The sequence below is a fragment of the Lutra lutra genome, chromosome 5 (assembly GCF_902655055.1).
Source record: "Lutra lutra chromosome 5, mLutLut1.2, whole genome shotgun sequence".
NCBI lineage: Eukaryota > Metazoa > Chordata > Mammalia > Carnivora > Mustelidae > Lutra > Lutra lutra.
Window position 1 is genome coordinate 41,005,534 of NC_062282.1, and position 26,923 is coordinate 41,032,456.

At 35.7% G+C, this 26,923-nt stretch overlaps 1 long non-coding RNA gene across 1 annotated transcript; it reads right to left on the reverse strand.

Moving 5' to 3' along the window:
- Window positions 1–6,669: 6,669 nt before the first annotated feature.
- On the reverse strand, window positions 6,670–15,521 carry LOC125099894 (uncharacterized). The gene is made up of 4 exons (XR_007127392.1): window positions 15,354–15,521; window positions 10,334–10,410; window positions 7,864–7,979; window positions 6,670–6,985 (listed from the first exon to the last, which is right to left on the reverse strand). It is a non-coding gene; the product is annotated as an uncharacterized LOC125099894 (long non-coding RNA).
- Window positions 15,522–26,923: the final 11,402 nt, after the last annotated feature.

Consider the following 26,923-nt stretch of genomic DNA (forward strand, 5'->3'; position numbering starts at 1 on the left):
GTTAAAATTTGTTCTTTCCATCAGAGATATTTGAGAGATGCAGGAAGCTTTTAAAGAAAAGGGAGAGGGGTGCCTGGGTGTCTTGGTTGGTTGAGCATCCAACTCTTGGTTTTGGCTCAAGATCATGATCTCAAGGTCCTGGGTTGGAGCCCTGTGTCAGGCTCCCTGCTCAGCTGGCAGTCTGCTTGTCTCCCTCTTCCTCTGCCCCTCCCCTTGCTCATTCCTTCTCTCTCTCTCAAATAAATAAAACTTTAAAAAGAAAAAAAGAAAAGAGAGATATTTGTTCATTATTATTTTCTCCTTTATTAACTAACCTTCCTCTGTCTGACTCAGTGGAAAGAGCTCTGGCCATTGAAAAACCCAAGTACAAATCCCATCTATCACTGAGTTACCTTGACTCAGTATTCAATCATAAAGTCTGAATCCACAGTTTTGTTTATATGAGAAGTATAGTATCTATCTTATATGTGTGGAAGAATAGGGATAAAACACTTAAACTATCTGCAGTTAAGTTGTGTGTTTGGTAGGCATGTGCCACCTTAATCCTATCTGCCATATGTAGTAGTGAGGAAGCCCAGAATTTAGAAAGAAACTTTGAGACTAGTAATGTTTTGTGCCAGTTTAACTGAAGAACCCGCATCTCACGAGTAGAGAAAATACCCTTTTTTATAGTAAAATGAGTATTATGCTTACAGTAGGTCTTTGAATTATTTACATAGACACCATTAAAAATGCCTGTGGCTGACCAAGACTTCTGGTGCAGGGTATTTGAGTAAAAAGCAAAATGAGGCCTAGAAGTGAAGCTCCAGGAAAGATGTTTATATTCCATACATTAGACTTCTCTTCTTCTGTGTATTGTCAGCAGGAATTAGGACCAAGAATTCTCAGTAGAAATCTTGAAGGACAGAAGATAGTGGATGATAAATTTAAGGTGGGAAAGAAAAAAAACTGCCAAGTGAGAATTCTATGTTTGGCAAAATTGTCTTTCAAAAATGAGGGAGTAAATTAAGACACCCCCAGAGAAACAAAAGATGAAAGTGTTCATTACCTTTAAAGTTACCCTACAAAAAATTATAAAGAGAGACTTTCAATTTGAAGTGAAAGGACAATAGAGAATAACTCAAAATGATATGAAAATGTTCTCCAGTGAATATAAATGCATGGACAATGATAAAACCCCATATTATTGTAATTTTGGTCCATAAATCCACTTTTCATTCTTTTATAGGATTTAAAAGACTAGGGCATAAAAATTATTTTAAATTTATGTTAGTTGATAGGCAATATAAAAAGAGAAATTGTGAGGTCAATAAAATAAAGTGAAGGGGCAGGCCTGGAATAAATGTATAAACTTTATGCAATTAAAGTTAAGTGTTATCCATTTAAAATAGATAGTTATATCAATAGTATATTCAAATATGTTAAATAACTGGAATTAAAATTAAAACTCTAAAAAACCAATAGTATATTTATGTTACAACTTTAGTATGTCATATGCAGTTCTCATGGAAACAACAATGAAAATTTCTATAGCATATACATAGAAAATAAGAGGAATTAAAACATGTCACTACAAAAAAATCAACTAAACACAAAGGAAAGCAGTAAGGAAGGAAATGAGGAACAGAAGATCTATAAGATATAGAGAAAACAAGTTAAAAATGGCAATAATAATTTCTTCACTATTAGTAGCTATTTAAATGTGAATAAATTAAAATCCCCAATCAAAAATCATAAACTGGGATATCTGGGAGAAATGGCAAAATAAGAGGACCCTAAGCTCACCTCATCCCACAAATACAACTAGATAACACTCACATCAGTACAAATAACCCAGAAATCAACCCAAAGACTGGCAGAACAAATTGCACAACTAAATGTAGAGAAGAGGCCACAATGAAGAGGGTAGGAAGGGCAGAGACAGGGTGGGGAGCTAAAATCTGCAGGTCTGGCCACAGGAGGGAGGGAGCTGGAAGGAAGGAGTGTGGAGAGGGGCAAGAAACAGACTATGACACCAGGGAACATGTATAGGGAAGATAAATCCCCATAACATTTGGTTGTGGAAATCAGAGACACTGAAGTTTGTATTTACAACAGTAAAAGTCAGCTGCACTTGCCTCTAGAAGAGCTTAGCTCTGGCACTCTTGCTGGAACAGCCCTGACTGGCCCTGGTCTCCATAGCAGCTGCATATCCCCTGTGAAAGAGGACCAGTGCCATCTTTTTAAAAGTGCATGCCCTACCCACTACTTTTAAGAGCAGGAGAAGTAGCTGGCTTTCCTAACATGTAGAAACAGACATAGAGAACTAGGAAAAATAAAAGACAGAGGAATGTCTCCCAAATGAAAGGATAGGACAAAATCACAAGCAAAACTGAGATAAGTAATATACCTAATAGAGAGTTTAAAGAATTTGATGATCATAAAGACACTCACTGGACTGGAGAAAAGAATAGAGGAGTGAGGCCCTTACAGAGAGATAAAAGGAACCAATCAGAGATGAAGAACACAATAAATGCAATTAAAATACAGCTAATGGAATGAATAGCAGGCTAAAGGAAGCAGAGGAATGAATTAATGACCTGGAAGACAGAGTAATGGAAAGTAATCAAGCTGAAAAAGTGAAGAAAAGAATTTTGCAAAATGAGAAGAGACTTAGAGAACTCTGTGACTCCATCAAGCATAATAATAACATTTGCATTATAGGGATCCCAGAACAATTTTGGCAGAAAATTTATGAAGAAATAATAGCTGAAAATTTTCATAATCTAGGGAAGGAAACAGAAATCCAGATCCAGGAGGTACAGAGATTCCCCAACAAAATCAATCCCAGGAAGTCCACACCAAGACACATAGACACATGGTCACTAAAAGTATATTTCCAAAAATACTAAAATGAGGATCTTGAAGAAATATTGGCATATTCATATTTATAGCAGCACTATTCTCAATAGTCAAGAGTAGGACACAATCTAAGTGTCCATCAATAGATGATTGGTAAATAAAATGTGGCATGTACTACAATGTAATGGTTTTCACCCTTGAAAAGGAAGTAAATCATGACAATACTATAACGTGGATAAATATTGAAGATACTATGCAAAGTGACATAAACCAGTTACAAAAAGACAAACACTGCATGATTCCACTCATAAAGTCATATAAACAGTCAAATTCATAGAAATAGAAAGTAGAATCCTACCTGCCAGGAGATTTGGGAAGAAGTAGACAGTTGTTTAATGAGGGTAAAGTTTCAGTTTTACAAGATGAAAAATTTCTGGAGATTAGTTGTACAAAATGTTAATAAATTTAACATTACTGAGTTGCATATTTGGAAATGGTTGAGATGATGAATTTTGGTTATGTGTTTTTTACCACAATAAAACAATTTAAAAAACTATTAGAGCAAATGAAAAAGTTCAGCAAAATTAGAGACTATAAAAATCAATATTTAACAAATCCATTGTATTTCATGCTCTAATGATGAATAATTTCCCCCAAAATGAAGAAAACCAATTCCATTTACACAAGTTACACACATCTAAAATAGTAAAATATTTAGAAATAAATTTAACTAATGAAACCTTTGTACACTAAGAATTAAAAAAAATTGTTAAGAAACAGACCTAAAAATACAGAGAACAAAGTGAGGAATGCAAGAGAAAAGGGGGTTGGAGGGATGGACAAAAAGGGTGAGGGGGAGTGGGAGATGGATGAATAAGTCACAGGAATAAAAGACACAGCATAAGTAATATAGTCAATGATACTGTAATAGTGTTGTTATATTGACAGAAGGTAGGTACAATTGGTGAGCACAGCATATAGAGATATTGAATCCCTATGTTGTATACTTGAAACCAAAATAACATTGTGTATCACCTATCCTCAAATAAAAACATTTTTAAAAAAAGAAACATAAATACAAGCTGAATTTTTAAGAGATTAAAAAAATTTTTAAGAACATTAAAAAGCACTGCTAAAAGAAATTAAAGAAAACTTAAAGAAATGGAAACAGATCCCATGGTCATAGTTTGGAAGACTTAATCTCGTTAAAATACGAATAACCCCTAAAGCAATCTGTACTTTTAATGTAATCCTGATCAAAATTCCCACCTTGTTTTTTGCCAAAATTGACAATCTAATACTAAAATTCATACTGGATTTCAAGGGACTCTGGGTAGCCAAAACAATCTTGAAAAAGCACAAAGTTGGAGGATTTAAATACCCATATTTAACACACACTACAAAGATACAGTGAAGAAAGTATGGTACTGGCATAAAGATTGACACAGAATAATAGAATAGAGTAAGGAGTCAAAATAAATTCATACACATCTCAATTGGTATTTTGTGATCTCATTATTTTAGTGCAGTTTTAGATTTATAAGAAAATTGAGAGGAAGATAGAGAGATTTCCTTTATACTCTCTGCTCCTTCCCCATGTATGGGCTCCCCTGTTATCATCATTCACTAAAATGGTGTATATATATATATATATATATTTTTTTTTTAAAGATTTTATTTATTTGACAGAGGGAGAAAGAGCACAAGCAGGCAGAGGCAGGCCGAGGGAGAGGGGGAAGCAGGCTCCCTACTGAGCAGGGACTCAATCCGAGGACCCTGGGATCATGACCTGAGCCGAAGGCAGACGCTTAACCGACTGAGCCACCCAGGCGCCCCTAAAATGGTATATTTTTACGAAGGATGAATCTACACTGACACATCATACTTACCCTAAAGCCATAGTTTTCCTTATGGCTTACTCTTGGTGTTGTACATTTATAAGTATGGACAAAAGTTTAATGAAATATATTTATCATTATAATATCACAAGAGAGTATTTTCATTGGCTTAAACATTCCCTGTGCTCTTCCTTTTTATGTCTCTCCCCTGACAAATACTGAACTTTTTACTGTCTCCATAGTTTTGCTTCTTCATGAATGCCATATGGTTGGAATCATAAAAAATATGCCTTTCCAGATTGGCTTCTGTCACTTAGTAATATGCATTTAAGTTTCCTCTGTCTTTCATGGCTTGATAGTTCATCTTTTTATGGCTGAATAATATTCTGTTGTCTGGATTGCCACAGTTGTTTTTACCCATTCACATAATGAAGGACATCCTGGTTTCTTTTAAGTTTTGGCAATTATGGATAAAGCTACTACGTTATAAAGATTTTTGTGTGGACACAAATTTTTAATTCCTTTGGGTAAATATGAAGGAGGACAATCAATGAGGTAGAATTCCCATCGCTGATGGATACTAACTTCCACCAGTATACCCAAAGATCCTAGAAGACAATAGTAGTACCTACTTTTCCTAGCAACATTTCCCTACCATTAATACAGGGTTTAACAGATGGTAGTGATTTTTAAAAAATAATATGTTAAATAAAAGGAAAAACAATACATGTATAAATTTACCAGCATTCACTGAATGTTTTTTATACATGTCCTCTATAACGAAAAAGTCTATGAAAGTGGCTGAAAGCATTTTTTTAAAAAGATTTTTATTTATTTATTTGGCAGAGAGACAGATCACAAGTAGTCAGAGAGGCAGGCAGAGAGAGAGAGGAGGAAGCAGGTTCCGCACTGAGCAGAGAGCTGGATGCAATGCGGGGCTGCATCCCGGGACCCTGAGACCATGACCTGAGCCGAAGGCAGAGGCTTTAACCCACTGAGCCACCCAGGGGCCCCAACTGAAAGCATTTTTATAATGTGGCTCTAATGTCTACATTCTAATGGACATTTTCATTAAGAATCAATACTAAAGATGTAAATGAATATGTAACTCCCACATACATCAGTCTTTTAGAGGTGGAAGTGTTTAGTGAAAAGGAGAGCGGGCCTGATAGTGTAGCAGATTGATACTTGTCTTCTAGTAATCAGTGTACATTTCTGCCACTAAAATCAAGCTTCAAATGAACATATAACCACCCAAATAAAGCTTGTTTCTTGTTGGCTGAGAAATCAAAGAAACGGAGAATCACTGGACTTGGACCACAAATGGATAGACTGTAGTGATGAACACAGAGTTGTCTGGCACCCCAGGATCACCAACTTTTCTCTTGATAGATCCATGAGAGAAAAAGAAAATTATATAAATTATCTTCCAAACCTCGGAAATCTCACAATATCTTTGAACAGACTCTCTGAGTCATTCAATGATAGACCCATGTTTTAGAATTTAAGTGCATATTGCCCGACATTTGTAATCATAAGATTAACCTGGAGTACATATTAGAATCAAATTCCCAGATCCCTCTCTTAGAGGTTTTGATTCTTTATGATAAAGAGGAGCCCAAGTGTGTGTATTTTTAATAAATACACAAGAAATTTATCATTTGTTCACCTTTGAAAATATTTCTTTAATTATAGTTACCAAAAGTATTCGTGTCTTTTTATCCACTAACCAACGAAAGAAAGGGTATTTTAAAAGGATAATATTATTGAACATTGTGTTGATTGAAATATTTATGCTTTTTAAAAAAATTTTTTATTTCTTTTCAGCGTAACAGTATTCATTGTTTTTGCATCACACCCAGTGCTCCATGCAATCCGTGCCCTCTCTAATACCCACCACCTGGTTCCCCCAACCTCCCACCCCCCGCCCCTTCAAAACCCTCAGATTGTTTCTCAGAGTCCATAGTCTCTCATGGTTCACCTGATTGCATTAGGTTTTATCTTGTCTAGTTAAGAATCACACAATTAAGATAATTTTTCAGTTGGGTCTTTGAATAACTGGAGATAGAAAAGAAAAAAATCTCTCAATCATAGGCTCTTAGGAAAATTTTTCAACAACCTATATTCCATCTTAATACAATAGAAGTCTTTGTCTGATTATCTAAGAATTTAAAACCCTGAGTAGATTCTAACTGGTTGTAGAATCTACCACAAAACTGGATCACAATAAAAGCCATAAGAATGTGTAGCTCAGGCAAAATCAGCATCGACCATAATAACCAAACTGAAATGCTCCTCCACTTTCACTGTAAAGAAAGAAAAAAAGGAAATTATTTAAAAAAAAAAACATTTAAAATCTCTAGGTATTGCACTAAGTGCTCCACAATGAAGAGAATTAAAAAATGGCATAGTGTGTAGAGGCTGTGCCACAGGCAGGTGGGCTTTGCCTGCTCAGCGGCACTGCACATGTTCCCCCCACACCTGAGGCTGTTTAGCTCTTCCTACACACTACACCACAGCTTGAAACCTGCACAGACTTGAGAGAGGAGAGGAGTAGAGATTTTCAGATTAAAGGAGAGGAAATATATGTGATAGAAAATGGTGACTCAGAAAAATTGACCAAACTGAAAGACTGCAAACTCCTTTTAAGTGAAGGATACAGGAAAGGGGTTTGCATGGAAGGTTCCAGAATGTCCTGCTTCTAAAAAAGGTTCGGAGTATGTCGTAGAGTTCAAGAGACAGAGCGGAGCATCAGAGAAGTACTTCTTAGCATAAACAAGCCCGCTGTGATGGATTTCAGAGTTCTGTAGCTTCCTCAATAATGCCCATATTAGCTTGCAGCTACACCGTGAGACTACCTACCATTTATCATCTGGACTTTGGAATTATATCAGTCACTAGACTGTCATTAGTAAATCATGATAATTAAATTAATTTCAACTAGTTGACTTATACATTTGCAGAATATCCACAGAGTTATATTTGAGAGTTCAAATACAAAACTGCTTCTAGAAATGAGAATTTCAGGGAAAGGTACAAGTGTATTTCTGTGGCTTTTACAAAGAGAGTAGTTATTTTCTGTATATAGTGCCTAGGGTATCAAAAACATGGGTTTTCCTATCATTCTATGAGGGTTTCTTCATTATTTTGGGAGAGCCATATTTAGTCTTACAATTGTTCTTACAGTTGTTCATTGCAGAAAACGCATGTGTTGGAATAAGTCTGACCATTGGTTGCACAGACTGGATCCTTTTCTCTTGTGCAAAACTGTGATGGATGCATATACACATCACAGCTTGGCTGTTAAACATAAAGAGACAACATAAAATGTATCAAGTAATGAACTTTTTAAATAAAATGTCCCTTAATCTTAATAGAAAATGTTATGCATTAAAATGGAATAAATATATTCTATATTGATGTTTAAAAATAAACATCAAGGTACCCACAAGTCCACTTACACATAAAATATTTTTAGTATATTTTTACACACTCATTATTTTTCTAAATAAAATTCAAATGGCTAAATGTATTTTTATAATTTGGGCACTTTGCCTGCACTTCTCCTCATACTAAGGTCAGATTTTCCCCAGTTGACCCTTGATCAGTGAGGGTCTTAGAGGTATAGAACCCCCTACCCTACACAGTTGAAATTCCACATCTAACTTTTGACTCCCCCAAAACTTAAATACCAATACTCTACTGTTGACCAGAAGCCTTATGACAACGTAAACAGTCAATTAACACATATTTTGTATATGTATTATATATGGTGTTCTTACAATAAAGCTAGAGAAAAGAAAATATTAAGAAAATCATAAGGACAACAGACTGTACTGTCCTGTAAAAAAAATCTGTGTATAAGTGGACCCATGAAGTTTAAAAACCAACTATATTTCATACCACAGGAAATCATAAGACAATTTTTAATAATTCCCTTGTCTTTCTCAATAGTTTCACTACTATGTAATCTGATAGTTTCAGATTATTACCCCAGCTGTATGAATTCATATATATGAGTGTTTGCATATGTGTATATAACCATATAGGCATGTAATTTGTTTAATGATGGAAGTGTTGATTATTTACATAAGTAAACAATAATGTGTATATTCTTACATAACCTGCTTTCTAAATGTCTTTGTTTTTTTTTAATCCTCTTATTTTGCTAGAATAAACAATTCTACTTTAAACACCCCTTAACCCATAACGGACACTTGTCTATAACAAGGCTATAACTAATAATGGAATTTTTAAGTAATGAGATATTTTTACCTTTTCTTTTTTTTTTTAAATACTTTATTTATTTATTTGACAGATGGAGATCACAAGTAGACAGAGAAGCAGGCAGAGAGAGAAGAGGAAGCAGGCTCCCTGCCGGGCAGATAGCCCGATGTGGGGCTCGATTCCAGGACCTTGGGATCATGACCTGAGCCAAAGGCAGAGGCTTTAACCCACTGAGCCACCCAGGTGCCCCTTACCTTTTCTTTAATGTCAAATGATTTTATTTGTCTGGCAAGATTCTGTTTCTTTAACTTAATGTAATAATAAAACTGTTTGTTACTTTTGAAGGATCATTCTGTCGTACACAGTGAAATTTGCTGTTAAAACTTACAATATAAAAAATGAATTTTAATTCCTGAAGTAATCAGTATTAACTTACCATTTGACGACTTTCTGGGAAACCTTTAAAAGAAGTTTCTGCAACCAAGCCCCCCACACACAAATTAAAAATAAGATGAGGAAGAAGAGAAACCATCAGAGCCTCTGGTGAAAAATACCCACATCTTTTAGTAGCAAAATATTATACAAATTGCCTAATCAAGACCCTGCAAATAATGAGATGAGCCTTTTATAGCAGTATCAAAACAGTAAGTTCACAAACTAAATTCAGATGTAGAAAAATAATTCCAAATTAGTCTTGCTCTGTGAAAATTATCTTATGTATTATGTAATAATAATCAAACCCTCCTATAAATACTATAATTTTGATTTTTTTTTTGCCATTTTTATAGATAAGACATCCTAGTTGGAGAAGACAATGGTTTGCTTAGTGCCACTTATATGCCTTGCAAAAAATCACTTAATATGAAGAAAATTGATTATTATTTAATTAATTAGCACTCAGGTCTAATATCAGGGATCTCTCCACTACCTCACAGGTACTTTATTCTGAAATTCATGGGCTACCTTGGGCTTTAAGCATAAGTTGTTAGCAGAGGAATCATTCTTTCTTTATATAAGCCCTTGACTCAGAGGTAGCAAACAACAAATCAGATTTTCAAGGAATGTCAGACCTAGACGACACCATTACTTTCCACACTCTGCATTTAGCAACCATGGAATCTGACCTCCAAAAAAGAAAAAAAAAAAAAGTAAATATCTTTCGTCATAGATGAACAAAAAGATAAGTTCATTCTGTAAGTTCATCGGAACACACCTCTTTGTCTCCACATCTCTAAGGTGGGAGATGAGATAAGGGAACTCACTGACGCAATTTCAAAAGGTATTTCTAACATACTCAGTTTCATTTTGCCAGTTTAAGATTTATAAATCCTATAAATCAAATTCCTCCATTTCTAGATAATAGCAGTTATTTGCTGCATTTCTAAGATATGGGAAATGCTTCATCCAGGACTGAAAAATGTACTTACCGGAATAATGAGGAAATGCCAAGGCAATGATAAAAATAGCTTTGATCCATGTCAAGAAGAAAGACATTTTACCAAGTCTGTGGAAGAAACCCACAAGATGTTATAACAGGGACAATCCACCCATTTCCAAATGAAACTTGCTTATAGGTGAAGAAGCTTTTCCACTTTCCTAGACTCCTAGTTAGTGTGGACTATTCCCTTTTTCCTTCCCTCAACCCACAGTGTCAACAAGACATACATGGTAACAGAAGACCTCGTATGGACTTGAAAGGAACACCAGGCAAGTTCTCTGTGCATATTTAAGTAAGAGCTGTTTACTCTCCCAACCCTTGGCTCAGCCCACAAGGAGCCAGGCTGCATTCATGGAAACATGCACTTTTGGAATGTTTTTCATCAGAAAGTAAAAGCCATTATTTCAGGAAAGACTGACCCAAGCAGTTTTCCCATCAAATCTCCATACCACAACTACCTTTACAGAGAAGGCAATGGAGAGTGGAGTCTACAGCTCTAAGGATGGTGCCTGTTGGGTTCACTTTACTTCTCCACTATCTCCGCCCAGCTGGAGAATCCCCTTTTTCCATCTGATGGTGAGGAGATTAATGGGGGTGAGATGGCTCCTAGCAGGTAAGATGCTGAGGTATTCTGTGTTCTGTCTAGAGGCTCTAAAACAGCCATGAGAGATGCCTCACAAATGCATTATCCATAGGTCTTCTCTAAGCAGCAAATTTGGGATAGTTTGATCAGATGTATCCAGAAGTATGGGGAGGGGAGATGGTAATAGTGCTTTGAAACCAAGATAGAAGAGAGATGTGAAATCTTTCCAAGCTATTGAGTTGGGAAGAAAAGGAGAATCAAAAGAAGAGAAGAAAGTGTTTGGGGAATTGTAATTAGAAATATAACTTGGACTCAGTATTTTGCAATGCCAGGAGCACACAGGACTTAATTGGAGATTTGATTTGTATTAACCTTTTTATTTTGAGATCAGTGGAGATTCTCCTAACCTTAAGTACTAATGCAGGGAGTTCTCATGTTCCTATTAATCAATTTCCCCTAATGGGAACATCTTGTAAAATGATAGTACAAATTCACAACCTGAAATGTTCAAAAAAATTCCTACTTGATCATTGGAATGGCCCACTTTGGGGACCTGGGCTAGAGGACAGTGTGTGCCCTGAATTGTATGATGGGTAATTTGATCTTTACCTCAAAGTTAAGTGGAAGACCCTACAGGGTTTGAAGTAGGAAGAGATTTAATCAGAGCTATTTAACTTATCTGCTTTGCGGTCTGGCTCAGTGGTAAGAGATTTGGCAGATGAAAGTCTTAATTTCAAATCCCATCTACCACTGAGTAACCTTGACACAATATTCAGACCTTCTAAGCCACAACTTCCTAATTGTAAATGTGAGAATAATTTCTGTCTCATAGGCTTGCGTAAATATTAAGGTTAAAGTATTAAAATTCTATGCATAGGTTGTGTGTCAGACTTAAATTTGTCACCCTAATCTAACCTGCATTTTTTTTTTAATCAGTGAAGAAAGCCAAGGTTTAGAAAAGAATCCTTGAATCTAGCACCATTCCATGCCAACTCAATGGGAGGGTACCAAATCTGATAAGTGCAAAAAGTGCTCCTTTATTATAATAAAGTGACTATTGTGTTTACATTTGTCCTTTGAAATATTTAACTAGACACCATCAAAGATATTCATGCAGGTAAATCCTTTTGGCACATTTATAGAGAAATTAAACTAAAGTTCTCTTACACATATTGATCAGCAGAGGTTAAGAGCAGGAGACACTGCCTATGTTGCACAACAGGTCACACGTTTTTAAATTAACCACAAAAGAGAATGTTAAATGTATGGATTATTTAATGCATAACTACCCTCCTTGAAAATGTTTAATATGCACAAATGGTTGAATATATGCATAAATGTACAGATATTTAACTATACTAATACCTCACACAAATATATACATAGTGTATATATAGATATGTGTCCATGTATGTGTATCTATATGCATGTATATATCTATATATGAATCTATGTATAATAACACATATATTATATTTGTAATAATATGTATTATTACATCTACACATACATAGATACCTATATACTTATGTACATATACACACATACACAGTATATGTATATATACTACATATTATATATAATATGTATACTACACATAGTACATATACATATGTGTATATCTATATATACATATCTATGCACCTAAATTATCTAGGTGAGCCCTAAATGTCATCACAAGTATTTTTATAAAAAAGAGGCAAAAGGAAATTTGATGCAGACACACAAAGAAGGCCTTATGAAGATAGAGCTGAGAAATATTTGAAGATTTAAAGATGATAGATAATAGATAATATATAGAGATAGATATGATAGATAATAGATAGATATAGATAGATAATAGATGAACAGATAAAAATAGAAATAGAAGAATAAACAAAGATATTTCTCTGTAACTATCTTTTTTCATTTAACAGTCAATCGTATATCCTTGTATAAATATGTATGTAATTATAATATACAAGTACATATACGATTCTTTTTAAGGTATTAAGTACTTTTGCTAGCAATGTTGTATTGAACATGATTGTACAGGTCATTATACGCTCATTCAATACAATCTAGACAATTAGAAGTTGAATTTTGAGTCAAATAATATATGCAGTTTAAAATTTACAGATAAGAGCAAATTACTTCCAGCACCCTTGTAGTTTTTTACTACGAAAAAGATAAATTAGTCATGACTGTTTCTTCACACCTCATCAAATGAATGTCTTCTTAAATATTCATGTTTCCACACATACATTTAAAATATATATTTATATATATTTATATATACACATATAAAATATACATATTTGGATGATTTTTTTTTTAGTTACAGAATTTCTTCATTTGGGAATTAAGTTAAAATTATAAGTTAATGAAACCACAATTTCTATTTTTTATTACTTGTGTCAATTTTGTCTACAAACATGGTTTACCTCCCTATGTAAGTCCTGAATGTGTGAAGAAGTGATTTTTTACTAATTAATAAAATTCACTGTGATTTTCTTCTCTGCAAAATGAGAAATTCTGAGTCTGTGGTGGAACCTCTTGTCACACATGGCATATAGAAGTGGACCAGCTTATTTGAACTGCTGATGTGTGAACTTTTGACATGCTGTCTATTGTACCCATTTAAAAGCTCTGAATATTAACTCTTGCTGGAAAATGCTGACTATGTGCTTATTTATGTCTCCTCTCCAATGTTCCAAAATTTATAGCACTTAGGAGATCCTTTTAGATACTGGAGACAAAATAGCAAATACAAGGAGATCAATATAGGCAAGAGAATTGACCATGGGATTCTGTAGAAGCAGGCTATTCCCAATATCCAAGAAGTAAAAGAAACTAAATCTGATCATCAGAGGCAGGTTTGGTAATCACATCTTGTAGCTGGATACAGTTGAAAAACGATGGTCAGGGGCATCTGGATGGCTCAGTCAGGCATCTGCCTTCAGCGCAGGTCATAATCTCAGTGTCCTGGGATAGAGTCCCAGGGCGGGCTCCCTGCTGAGCAGGAAGTCTGCTACTCTCTCTCCCTTTGTCCCTTCCCCTGCTTGTGCGCACTCTCTCTCTCTCTCTCTCAAAATAAAAAAATCTTAAAAAAAAAGAAAAGAAGAGAAAACCATGGTCAGCCAATGAACTTTATTCTTAAAGAATTCAAAGGTAGAGCACCTCTTATGGGAAGGCATATGTCATTATCTAAACTAATAAACTCAAAGATATTACTTTCTTCTGAAAAATCAGATTCATTGATGCTCTCTGTGGGATATTTTGCCTCACTTTCCACCTGCACATAAGCCCAAGTCTGTCTTTGAAGCAAAGTGCCTTGTCAGAAAACAGGCAATATCTTACCTGCCATAAAGAAAATTCCCTTATGGAATTTTCACAAAGGAATGTGGGGATGGTCACAGAATGGTTTTGCATCTTGATTTTAATGGTGGTTACATGACCATGTATATTTGTCAAAACTCAGAAAGGTATATCAGAAACAATAAATTTTACCATATATAATTTAATTAAAAACTAAATTAGAAATTTCCATTTAAAAAAACAGTATAGGGCGCCTGGGTGGCTCAGTGGGTTAAGCTGCTGCCTTCGGCTCAGGTCATGATCTCAGCATCCTGGGATCGAGTCCCGCGTCGGGCTCTCTGCTCAGCAAGAAGCCTGCTTCCCTCTCTCTCTCTCTCTGCCTGCCTCTCCATCTACTTGTGATCTCTCTCTCTGTCAAATAAATAAATAAATAAATAATCTAAAAAAAAAAAATTTTAAAAAAACAGTATAGTAACCAACTATCTGATCTTACCTGAAAACCAACATTTTAAAATTTGTAACTATTTAATGTAGATCATCTAACTTAAAATAGCCTTTTCATGGTGTCACTTTTTTAAAAATGATGTCTAGAAATGCATAGGAAAGAAATTACACTTGACCTCAAAGAGCCCATAGGTTACATCACATTTCTTTCCCTTCATACCTAGAAATATAAATTTAAGTGACAGATTTAGGGAACTATCATTCATTTGTAAAACTACTGTGAAACCCACCAACCCCACCCACTACACAGTGGGCAGGGGAGAGGTACGGGGGGCGGGTGGAGGGCAGAGAATGCAGTCTCCCCTTCATACAGTTCTCCCCTTCTCTTTGAGCTCCTGCCTCCACAGCAGAGTTGGAGGGATTCTCACATCGACATGGCTCTCCTCAGAAAGCCAGTGATATTCAAGAATCTTCCTCCGTTCTGGGAAGTAAGTCTGCAGGCTAAGCAGTGGTTTCTGGCAATAGGGCCCTTTGGTTGCTTCTTAGTAAGCCATTAGCACAGGGGAGTCTGGCTGTTGTTTTTCTTTAGAATGTGTGGTCCTGGTGACTTTTCATCCTCCCCTTGGCCTTGGTTATCAACAAGAAAACTCCTACTTAGGGTCCTAATAGATTAGGAAAGACTTACAAAGCATTAGGATCCTAGGAGGAGTGGTCCTCAACATCCTGAGATGCATGTGTGGTAGCCAATTCAGTGTTAATATCTGGAAGGAAGGATGATGAATGGAGGAATCCAAGATGCTAGCAGAGTGTCCTTGACACAGCTGACAATGAACGAGGTCCCAGACTGCATGATTCCTGAGAAAAAGACCGCACGGTTCATTTTAGACTGGTACAAGGTGCACAGAGATATATTTGTATATATATATATTCCAGCTTTATTGAAATACAATTAATATATATTGTTAACTTTAAGTTGTGCACGTGTTGATTTGATACGCTTTTATATTGTAAATATATTATATATTACCACCACAGTATTAGCTAACGTTTATCCTGTCACATAATTATGTTTTTCTTTTTTGTGGTGAGAATATTTAAGGTCCACTCTCTTAGCAACTTTCAAGTGTCTAGTAAGTAGCACTTATTATAGTCACTCTGCTATACATTAGATCTCTGGAACTTACTCATCTTATAACAGAAAGTTTGTACCTTTTGACTAACATCTTTCCATTTTCCCCATTCCCCAGCCCCTGAAAACTACAATTCTACTCTATTTCTTAGTACAGGATTTTGTTTTTTTTTCCTTTAAATTCCACATATAAGTGATACAGTATTTGTCTTTCTCTGTCTCGCTTATACTTAGAATCATGCCCTCAAGGTCCATCCACGTTCTCACCTATAACAGGATTTCCTTCTTTCTCGTGGCTGAATGATGTTCCATTGCATTTATACACACACCACATCTTTACCTATTCATCCATGAACAGACACTTAAGTTGTTTTTTATCTTCGATATCATGAATAATGATATAGAATGGGAGAAAATATTTAAAAATAATATATCTGATGAAGGGTTAATTTCTAAAATATAATAATAATTCATACAACTAAATAACAAACTCCCCCCCCCCAAAAAAAGAAACACAGAAAAATCTCACAAGCATCTGATTAAAAAATGGGCAGAGGAGGGCCTGGGTGGTGCAGTTGGTTAAGTATCCGCCTTTGGCTCGGGTCAAGATCCCAGGGTCCTGGGACTGAATCCCTTGCTCAGTGGGGAGCCTGCTTCTCCCTCTGCCTGCTGCTCTCCCTGCTTGTTCTCTCTCTCTCTGACAAATAAAATCTTTTAAAAAAATAGGCAGAGGAACTGAATAGATATTCTTCCAAAAAAACATACAAATGACCAACAGATACGTAAAAAGCTGCTCAATACCACTCATGATCATGGTAATGCAAATCAAAACCACAATGAGGTGTTACTTCATACCTGCCAGAGGGCTGTCTTCAAAAACACAAGAGATAGTAAATGTTGGCAATGCCATGGAATAAAATGGAACGCTTGTGCACTACTGGTGGGAATGGAAATTGGTACAGCATTATGGAAAATAGTATGGGAGTTACTAAAAAAATTAAATATAGAATTACCATATATTGGATCAATCCCATTTCTGGGTATATAATCCTCTTGGTAACAATATGGCACAACACCATATTGTTACTGTAGACACCAAGTTTCACAGCAGAAATCTAGAAGTTTTTCATCTTGTGTAACTAGAACTTTATATCCACTGAATAACAGTTTCTCCTCTTCTTCCTCCTTCAGTTCCCTGGCAATCACCACTTTATTTTCTGCTACTATAAGTTTGACTACTTTAGATAACTCATACAAGAGAAATCATGCCAGTATTTGTTCTTCTGTGACTAATATTTCATTTAGCATAATATCTTCCGGGTCTATCCACATTATAGCAAATGGTAGCATTCCCTTTAATTTTAAGGTTGAATAAAATTCCATTGTATATGTATACCTTCATCCTTCATCCTTTTGTCTGTTGACATTTGGCTTATTTCCATAGTTTGATTATTGTGAATAATGTTGCCATTAACACACGAGGGTAGATATCTCTTTAAGATCCTTATTTCAATCTTGGGGATATTTACTTAGGAACAGAATTGCTAGATCATATGGTAATTCCATCTTCAATTTTTTGAGGCACTTTCATTCTGTTTTCCATAGTAGCTGCACCACTTTACATTCTCACCAATGTCTTAGTCCATTTGGAGTGCTATAACAAAATGCCACAACTGGGTAGCTTATAACAACAAAAAAATGAATGGTTCTGGAGGCTGAGAAGTCTGAGGTCAAGGTGCAAGTATGGTTGCATTCTGATGAAAATTCTCATCCTATTTCATAGCTAGTGACTTCTTCCTGTGCCCTCGCTTGGGAAAGGGGGTTAGTGTTCTCTCTGTAGCCTCTCTTTTAAGGTATCAATTCAATTTATGAAGGTTTCACCTGCATTACTGAAGTATCTCCCAAAGACCCCAAGAATATCATCACCTTTGGGAGTTAGGATCTCAACACATGAATCTGGGAAGGGCACATTCAGACCATAGCACTAACAGCGTGCAAGAGTTCCAATATCTCCACATCTTTGCCAACATTTGTTATCTCATGTTTTGGCCAATTTTAAACCTGGTTATTTGCTTTCTGCCAATCAGTTGAAAGAGTTCCTTTTCTATTTTGGAAACTAAGCCTTACCAGATAGGTGGTTAGCAAATATTTTCTCCCCTCTACAAGTTGTCTTTTCACTCTATTGATAGTTTCCTTTGTTGTACAGAAACTGTTTCACTGAAGTAGTCCCACTCATCTACCTTTGCTTTTATTGCCTGTACTTTTGATATCACATCGATGAAATCATTACCAAGACCAATGTCAGCTTTTTCCCCCTTATGTTTTCTTCTAGGAGTTATACAGTTTCAAGTCTCACCTTTTAAGTTTTTAATCTGTTTTGAGTTCATTATTTTGTAAATGGTATAAGATAGATAGGAAATGCCATATATCCAAAAAAGGATGAATATAATCTATATGTTGGTCTAAAAACAAACACTTTTGTAGTCATATTCCAGTAAATAATAAAATGTTACCAATATTTTATTTAAAAACCCAAGAAAGTCCATGCAACTGGCTGTGTTTGTATCATGTAATCAACTCCCATCCTCACCCCTCCCAGTTCACCCCTTTCTCATTCCTTTCTCCCACATATACCAGAGGAAGTCACCTAACCAAATTTTCTATTTATGATTCCCTATCTTCCTTGAGAATTCATAAAAAAATGCATATGCTCATGTACAGTTTTGGATATTTTGATAATTTTTTTAAAGGTTTTATTTATTTATTTGACAGAGAGAGATCACAAGTAGACAGAGAGGCAGGCAGGCAGAGAGAAGAGAGGGAAGCAGGCTCCCTGCCGAGCAGAGAGCCCGATGCGGGACTCGATCCCAGGACCCTGGGATCATGACCTGAGCCGAAGGCAGCGGCTTAACCCACTGAGCCACCCAGGCGCCTCGGATATTTTGATAATTTATGCAAAAAAACCCAAACTCTATGCATCTTACATGTCTTTTTTTCTATATTCTCTGTGACATGAATATATACTGATGTTTAGAGCTGTAGTTTATTTACTTTCACCCCTACCTAATATTCCACTATGTGGATGTATAGAAATCATTGCTGTTTATTCTTCTACAAACTGATACTTGAGGTATTGTTTTCCATTGTTTTGTTGGATGAATAAGTCTACTCTCAATAGACTTTTACATCTTTTAGTTTTGTGCACAACAAATAACCACCTATGGAATAGTTTGGAATTTGGGGATAATAGGGTAAATACACCATCACCTTGTATAATGCTAAATGGTTTTAGATTGTATTAGATCCTATTTCTTAACCTTGGTGTAATAATAATACATAATTTTACTTTTTGGAGAATTGGGGGTTTTGTACATTTTGCTTGGTCAATTTTGCTGTGATTTGAAAAAATCAAAAATGGTTAAAAATTTACATGTTTCAACTTCCAAATGAACCAGTAATTACTTACCAAATGTCTTAAATGTGATGATTTTTAAAAAGCAGTTTCAATAACCAAAGAACAGTTTAAAAAAATAAAAAGGCCACACATATATCAGCAGTAGAACTGCCACTAATGAGCTCAGAATTTTGTGGCAGTAGCAAAAATAAAAAATTTCAGATGTATCCAAATTTTAGGAAAAAAGTAATCCCCAAATTAACCTAGATCTGTGAAAAATGGTGTCATATATTATTTTTAACAGCTCCTAATACCTACTTAAAGATGCCAATTTTAAAGTTTTTATTTAAATGCCACTTATTTAGCAAAGAGTGTAATATTAGTTTAAGGTATACAGCATAGTGATTCCACACTTCCATATATCACTGGGTTCTCATCACAAGTGTACTCCTTAATACTCAACACCTATTTCAGTCATCCCCCACCCACCTCCCCAGTAACCATCAGATTTTTCTCTAGAGTTAAGAATCTAATGATATCAATTTTTGAAAGCTTTATAAAAGAGACATTTCATTGTGACAAAAGACGATGCCTTGTGTGAAGTCACTTAAATTTGGAGAAATTCTGCTTTAATATCAGGGTTCTATTCAATACCTAACAGCTACTTTTTTCCAAACTTTATGAAGCCACCTTGAACTTTAAGGGAGGTAACTGGTTCCCTGGAATAAGAATGAGTTCTTTCCCTACACAAGGCCTTGATTTCTGATAAGCTGATAAGTAAAAAATCAGATTTTCAAGGAATACTGGATCTAGAAAAGATCACTCGTCCTCTATATTTTGCACTGAACAACAGTGGAATCTGGGTCCCAAAAGGGGAAAAGAATTTAGTTAAAGTTCTTGAGTTGCAGGTGAACAAAGAGCTAAGGTCTATTGTCCATTCTAACCCACCACTCTGTTTGAACTTCTCTAACATGGGAAATGAGAAAAAGCAGTTCAATGATGAGATGTTTAAAAGAAATTTATAACACGCCCTGTGTCATTTAACCAAGAATTAAAAGGTCAGTAAAACGATCACTCCATTCCTAAGTTACAGCAGAAAGCTTCCTGTTTTTCTAGGATATGCAGTGTTTTACCCAGGACTACAAAATTTATGCACCACAAAAAGAGAAAAGACCACGATGATGAAAATAGCTTTGATCCATAATGAGAACAGAGTCATTTGATTGAGTCTGTGAAAGCATACATCAGTATGCTTGCAACAATGGCATAGGACACATTGCCCATCTTCTATGGACAGGCAAACAGAATTTAGGGCACATTTTATAAAGTGTCTTACTTTATAGTGAAGGAACTACTCAATCTCCCTATATTCCTAGTTAAGTTTCTGTTAGTTCTGTTTTTCTTCCAACGCTAAAATTCAATAAGAAGTATGTCAACAGAAGGTTGTCCTAGAGATTTTAGAGAAAAGCCCATACATAGAAAGTACTCTGTGAACAGAAGTTGATTACTTTCCCAAATCTTTGAGTAAACACAAGGAGCTGACTGCATTTCAAGTAAACATGCACATTTCAATCTAAGTATTTTTCTCAGAAAATAGTAGTTATTTCTGGAAGGATCAGTCTGGAGCAAGACTCAAAACTATGCTATGCCCTGGGACTACCTCCCTAGGTTCCCTGCTTGACATACTTCACACAAAGAGAAAATGAGTGAAGCAACAGAGGCTACTGTGTTCACCCTTTTCCCCCAGCCATCCATCTTTATTCGGACTTTATTCCGTCTGAATAAAGTCACTTTTATTGAGATGTGAGTGATGAGCTCCTTGGAGTAATACAGATAGCTCAGGGCAGGTAAGAGATAAAGGCATTCTGTGTTTCCCCGTGGAGGCTGTAAAGTACATCAGGAGAGATGCCTCACAAATACTTTTCAGTAGACCTTCCCTCAGCAGGAAGTCTGGGACAATTTGATTTAATGTACCCAGAGTATGAGGAGAAAAGAAAGAAATGTGTGCAGATACAAGTTTTAAGATAGAGAAGATAATATGAAAACATTCCAAGTAAGTGAGTTGAAAAAGAACAGGAGAATCAAGCAAGAAAAAGAAAAAGTTTGGAAGTGCTAATTCAACAAGGGTTTAAACCCTTGGACCTTAAGAAAAGCTAGATGAATATCAGAATCACTTGGAGAAATTCTAAAGCCTGAAGATGCATCATTCTACTATCAAGATTATGAACAACTATTAATAGTGAGTCCTGGGCATTGCTATGTTTTAAAAGCTCCTAGATTAGACTCAGGCCCAACCTGGGAGACAGCACAGCATAGAAATTGCTAGAATAGGAGCAAAAGAAATCTGGAGATTAAAGCTGAAACTAGATGAGGCATTACCCTAAATTATTTTATAAATTGGTCTTTACTTCGGAGGTAAATGAGAAACACTAAAGCTTTTGATATAAGGGAAAGCTTTTTCCATTATTTTCTTCCTAACTAACCCATTGGCTTTACAGCCTGATTCAGTGGAAAAAGCTTTGAGAGATCAGCTTAAATGACATCTACCAATGAATACCCTGGACTCAACATCTAGACTTTATAATGCATATTTTGCTTATTTAAATATGAGAATCATAACTCCTGTCTGACAAGTTTGTCATAAATATTGGAGTTAAAATACTAGAACTGTCTGTACTTGTGTGTGAGGATTATGTTTGCCACCCTAAACCTACCAGTAATCAGCACTGAAGAAGCCCAGAATTTAGAAATATCAGAGACTCTAAACTTCAAGGGGAATAGATTTTACTGGCACAAAAGAGACCAAAAACCAAAACAATAGCACAAACACCAGGAGTTTAGGGGGAAAGTCATCATAAAGAGTCACTATAAAATACTATTACAATGTCCATTTTCAACAAAATATATGAGCAATTCATGATACAGGAAAGTATGTCCCATACATAGTGAATGAAAAAGATGCAAGGATAAAAATTCTCTTCAAAGAGCTAAGATGATGGACTTAATAAAAAAATTCAAGGTAGCTTTTATAATATAATTAAGGATCTGAGGAAAACTGTATTTATAGAATTAAAGAATGGAATGATAATATTTTATCAAATAGAGAATATCATTAAGATACAAACTTATTTGAAATAAGATTTTATTTATTTTTTATTTATTTGGCAGACAGAGATCATAAGTAGGCAGAGAGGCAGGCAGAGAGAGAGAGAGGAGGAAGCAGGCCCCCCGCTAAGCAGAGAGCCCAATGCGGGGCTCGCTCCCAAGACCCTGAGATCATGACCTGAGCCGAAGGCAGAGGCTTTAACCCACTGAGCCACCCAGTCGCCCCCTTATTTGAAATAAATAAATGGAATTTCTGAATTGAAAAGTACAATAACCGAAACTTAAAAATTCACAATAGACTTGAGCTAGCAGAAGGAAGTATCAGTGAACTGAGATTAGATCAACAGGCAGTAAGAGATCTGAACAGAAAATAAAACAATAAGATAAATTGAACACAATATCAAAGAATCTTGAATACCATTAAATGTACCAACATATGCATAATAGGAGTAGCAGAATAATATGAGAGAGAAAAGAGCAGAAAAATATTATTGGAATGAAGACTGAAAAATTCTCAGATTTTGTTTTAAAAACACTTTCTACAATTTAAGACAGTGAATTATAATTAGGGTAAATAAAAAAAATCTAAATCCAGACATATGATATTCAAAATACTAAAAGTCAAAGATAAAGTGAAAGCAGCAAAAGAAAAAAAATGACCCATCATATATAGAAGAATAAAAATATAATTAACTTCTAACTTCCCATCAGAAAATATAGAGGCCAAAGTTGGTGGCTTAACATATTCCCAGTACTAAAAGAAAAAAAAAAAAACTTCAACCAAGAATCTTATACTCAGATCAATGATCTTAACAAAATAAAGACATTTTCAGAGAGAAAAATACTAAAATAATTTGTTGGTATAAGACCTTGGTCTTGACTTACAAGAAACATTAATGGAGCTATTTTTAGGTGAAAGAAAATGATATCAGACAGTATTTTGCATCCACATGAAAAAACATGTGCAATCAATTTCTGGAATGATAGCCTGAGAAATTCAGCTGACCCATTCTCCAATGAAACTGGTATAAATATTTTTTTAGTCAAGTCTATGGAAATGGTTTTAAGAGCAAACAGCAAATGAAGAAGCATCTACTTTAAAAAAATCTATACAAATTCATAAGAAAGGCAAGAGTCTGCAGTATATGAACCAAGGTGCTTCTCCCTTTCCCTTTCTCCCTGTCAATAAGGTGGAGACTCCATTCTAGACTGCTCTACAAGAACACAGGAATATCTCTTTGCCCAGCTCCAAGCTGGAGGATTTTCTTTCAAGGAAGAGCAGACCTTCAGCCTTTCTCTTCTTACTTCCAACTGTCTGTTGCTGAGGCTAACTCCTGAGTGAGTGGACTCTAGAACTGGGGGCTTCCTCCTCCATTCAACTCCTCATTGTGAAATGGAGGCTCTGCCTTGGGTATGGCTTATAGTGAATACTGTACACCTATGGCCCTTCCCCCAGTTCATGAGGTGACAGTCCTACACCAAGAGAGGCAAATGAAATTAACCTGAGGCTACTGCTACAATTCCCCTGAGTGCCCAGGTCCTACAGAATGGGTGTCACTCAGAGAAAACCTTGTCGTTGTCCTCACACCCAGCTCCAGAGCCTTGGTTCAGAGGTTTTGCCTTGGGGGAGAAGCAGGCCATAAAACAGATAGCTCTGGATCTCTTCCCAAAGGAACTTACTTCATTTACAATAAAGTGAAAAAAAAAATTGAAACCTCAGAGCTCTTTCAAAAACTATGGGGGTAATCGTGAAGGAAATTAGGAGATTTGTGGACTTAATGAAGACACAGCCTAGACTACACATTAGCTAGTTTACAGGACACAAATCAGTAATAACACAGCTGGGAAAGAGCCTTTCTGTGGTAAGAATAAATACAAAACACTGACCTCAGAGACTATTCCACACAAGGAAATAAAATTTGATTAGATTAGTTTGTAGAGGTATTTATGTCCCAAGACATTGTTGTAAACAATAGCATGATCCGCTGGCAATTAGTGGAATGTCAATTCAGAGACAGAGTGGAAGAGGCCCAATCTGTACTACAGTCATTCAGGGGAACTGTAGGCATACCCAAAATTGTACCTCCTTAAAAAGTATCACCAAAGACTTAACATTTAGGGGAAGATAGGGAAGTAAATGGCACTACAACTATCCAGCTTATCACTGAACAAATAAACAAGCAAATAAGAAAAACAGTTCTCGTGGGGGAAGCAGTACCCAGAAATATTAGAGTCATTACAATATGTTTAGTTTGTGACAAAATATTAGGAGGCATGCAAAGAAACAGGAAAGCATGACCCATCACAATGAAAAAAAAAGAAAAAAAGCAGGCAACAGAATTGCCTGTGAGAGAGGCCAGATGTTGGGTATAACCAGAAAATATTTAAAAGTAGTCATTATTAGTATTTCAGAACTAAGGAAAAGCTTGATTAAAGAAGTAATGGAAGGTATGATAACAGTGCCACTTCAAACAAAGAATATCAATAAAGATAGGGAAGTGGAAATTCTGGAACTTAAAAGATACAGTTCCTGAAGTAAAAAATTCACTAGAAGGGAACAATAGTAGATTTGAGCTGGCAGAAGAAATAATTAGTGAATTTGAGGATATATCAAGAAACATTATGCAAGCTGAAAAGAGAAAAGAAGAAATAAAGAAAAATGAACAGAGCCCCAGAGAGATATGGGACACCATGTGGCTCACTATCAGTTGTATAATGGCTATACCAGAAGAGAGGAGAGGAGAGGAGCGGTGACAGACAGAGATCACAAGTAGGCAGAGAGGCAGGCAGAGAAAGTGGGGGGGTGAGGTGGGAAGCGGGATCCCTGCTGAACAGAGTCCAATGCGGGGCTCGATCCCAGGACCCTGGGATCATGACCTGAGCTGAAGACAGAGGCTTTAACCCATCGAGTCACCCATGTGCCCCTATTCTTGGCTCTTTGTCATAAACTAATTGACCATACATGCATGGGTTTATTCTGGGCCCCCTATTCTATTCTATTGATCTATCTGTCTGTTTTTATGCCAGTACCATACTGTTTTAATCACTATAACTTTGTAATCACATTTGAAATCAGGGAGCATGGCACCTTCAGTTTGTTCTTCTTTTTCGAGATTGCTTTGGCTTTTAAGGTCATTTATGGCTTCACAAAACTGTTAGGATTCTTTGTTCTACTTTTGTGAAAAATGTCATGGAATTTTTTTTTTAGATTTATTTATTTATTTATTTAAGAGAGGAGAGAGAGAGAGGGAGAGCATGAGTGGAGGGAGGGATAGAAGGAGGGAGAGAGAGAGAGAATCTCCAGCAGACTCACCACTTAAGCACTGAAATCAAGAGTCAGACACTAACCTACTGAGTTACCCAAGTGCCCATCACTGGAATTTTAATAGAGATTATATTGAGTTTATATATTGCTTTGAGGAGTATGGACATTTTAACAATATTAATTCTTCTAATCCATGAGCATGGAATATACTTCCATTTACTTGTGTCTTATTCAATTTCTTTCTTTAATGTCTTCTAGTTTTCAATATACACATCTTTCACTTCCTTAAATTTATTCCTAAGTATTTGATTCTTTTTGATTCAATTGTAAATAGGATTGTTTTCTTATTTTCTCTGATAGTTCATTATTAGGCAGAGAGTATAAGAGAATATTAGGCAGAGAGTATGGCCATTGTGATTAAACTTGTGACTAATACTTCATCATTATCATTAAATCATTCATCATTAAAAATGCAAAAGTTTTTGTGGATCCATTCTGTATCCTGCAACTTCACTAAATTTGTTTATTAGTTCTAATAGTTTTTTATCGAGTTTTTAGTATTTTCTATATATGATATCGTGTCATCTGCAAATAGTGGCAGTTTTCTTCTTACTTTCCAATTTGGATACTTTTCTTTTTCTTGCCTAATTGTTCTGGATATGGCTCCCAATTCCATGTATGAATAAAGGTGGAGAGCTTAGTAGTAGATTGAACATGACTGAGGGAAAAATCTGACACAACACAAAGGTTTGATCTGTGAGAGCAATAATTGATAAGCTGGACTTCATGAAAATTAGAAACTGCTGTTCTGCGAATGACAATATCCAGAAAATAAGAAGACAGTTCCAAAAGACACATCTGATAAAGAAATGTCATCCACATGATCCAGCAACCATGCTTCTTGGTATTTACCCAAAGAAGTTGAAAACTTATTTCCACACAAAACCCTTCACACCAATGGTTATAGCAACTTTAGTAATAATTGCCAAAACTTGAAAGCAACCAAAATGTCCATGAGTGATGAATAGATACACTGGTACACCCCAACAATGGAATATTATTCAGACACAAAAACAAATGAGCTATTAAGTCATGAGAAAACGTGGGGGAACTTAAATATATATTACTAAAAGAAAGGAGCCAATCTGAAAAAGGATATATACTGTATGATTCCAAACCTATGATATTCTGTAAAAGGTAAAGCTACGTAGACAGTAAAAAAAATCAGTGGTTGCCAGGAGCTGGGGGAGGAAGGGATGAATGGGTGGAACATAGAGGAGTTTTAAGATAGTGAAAATATTCTGTGTGTCATAATGATGAATACAAGTCATTATACATTTGTCCAAATCCACAGAATATACA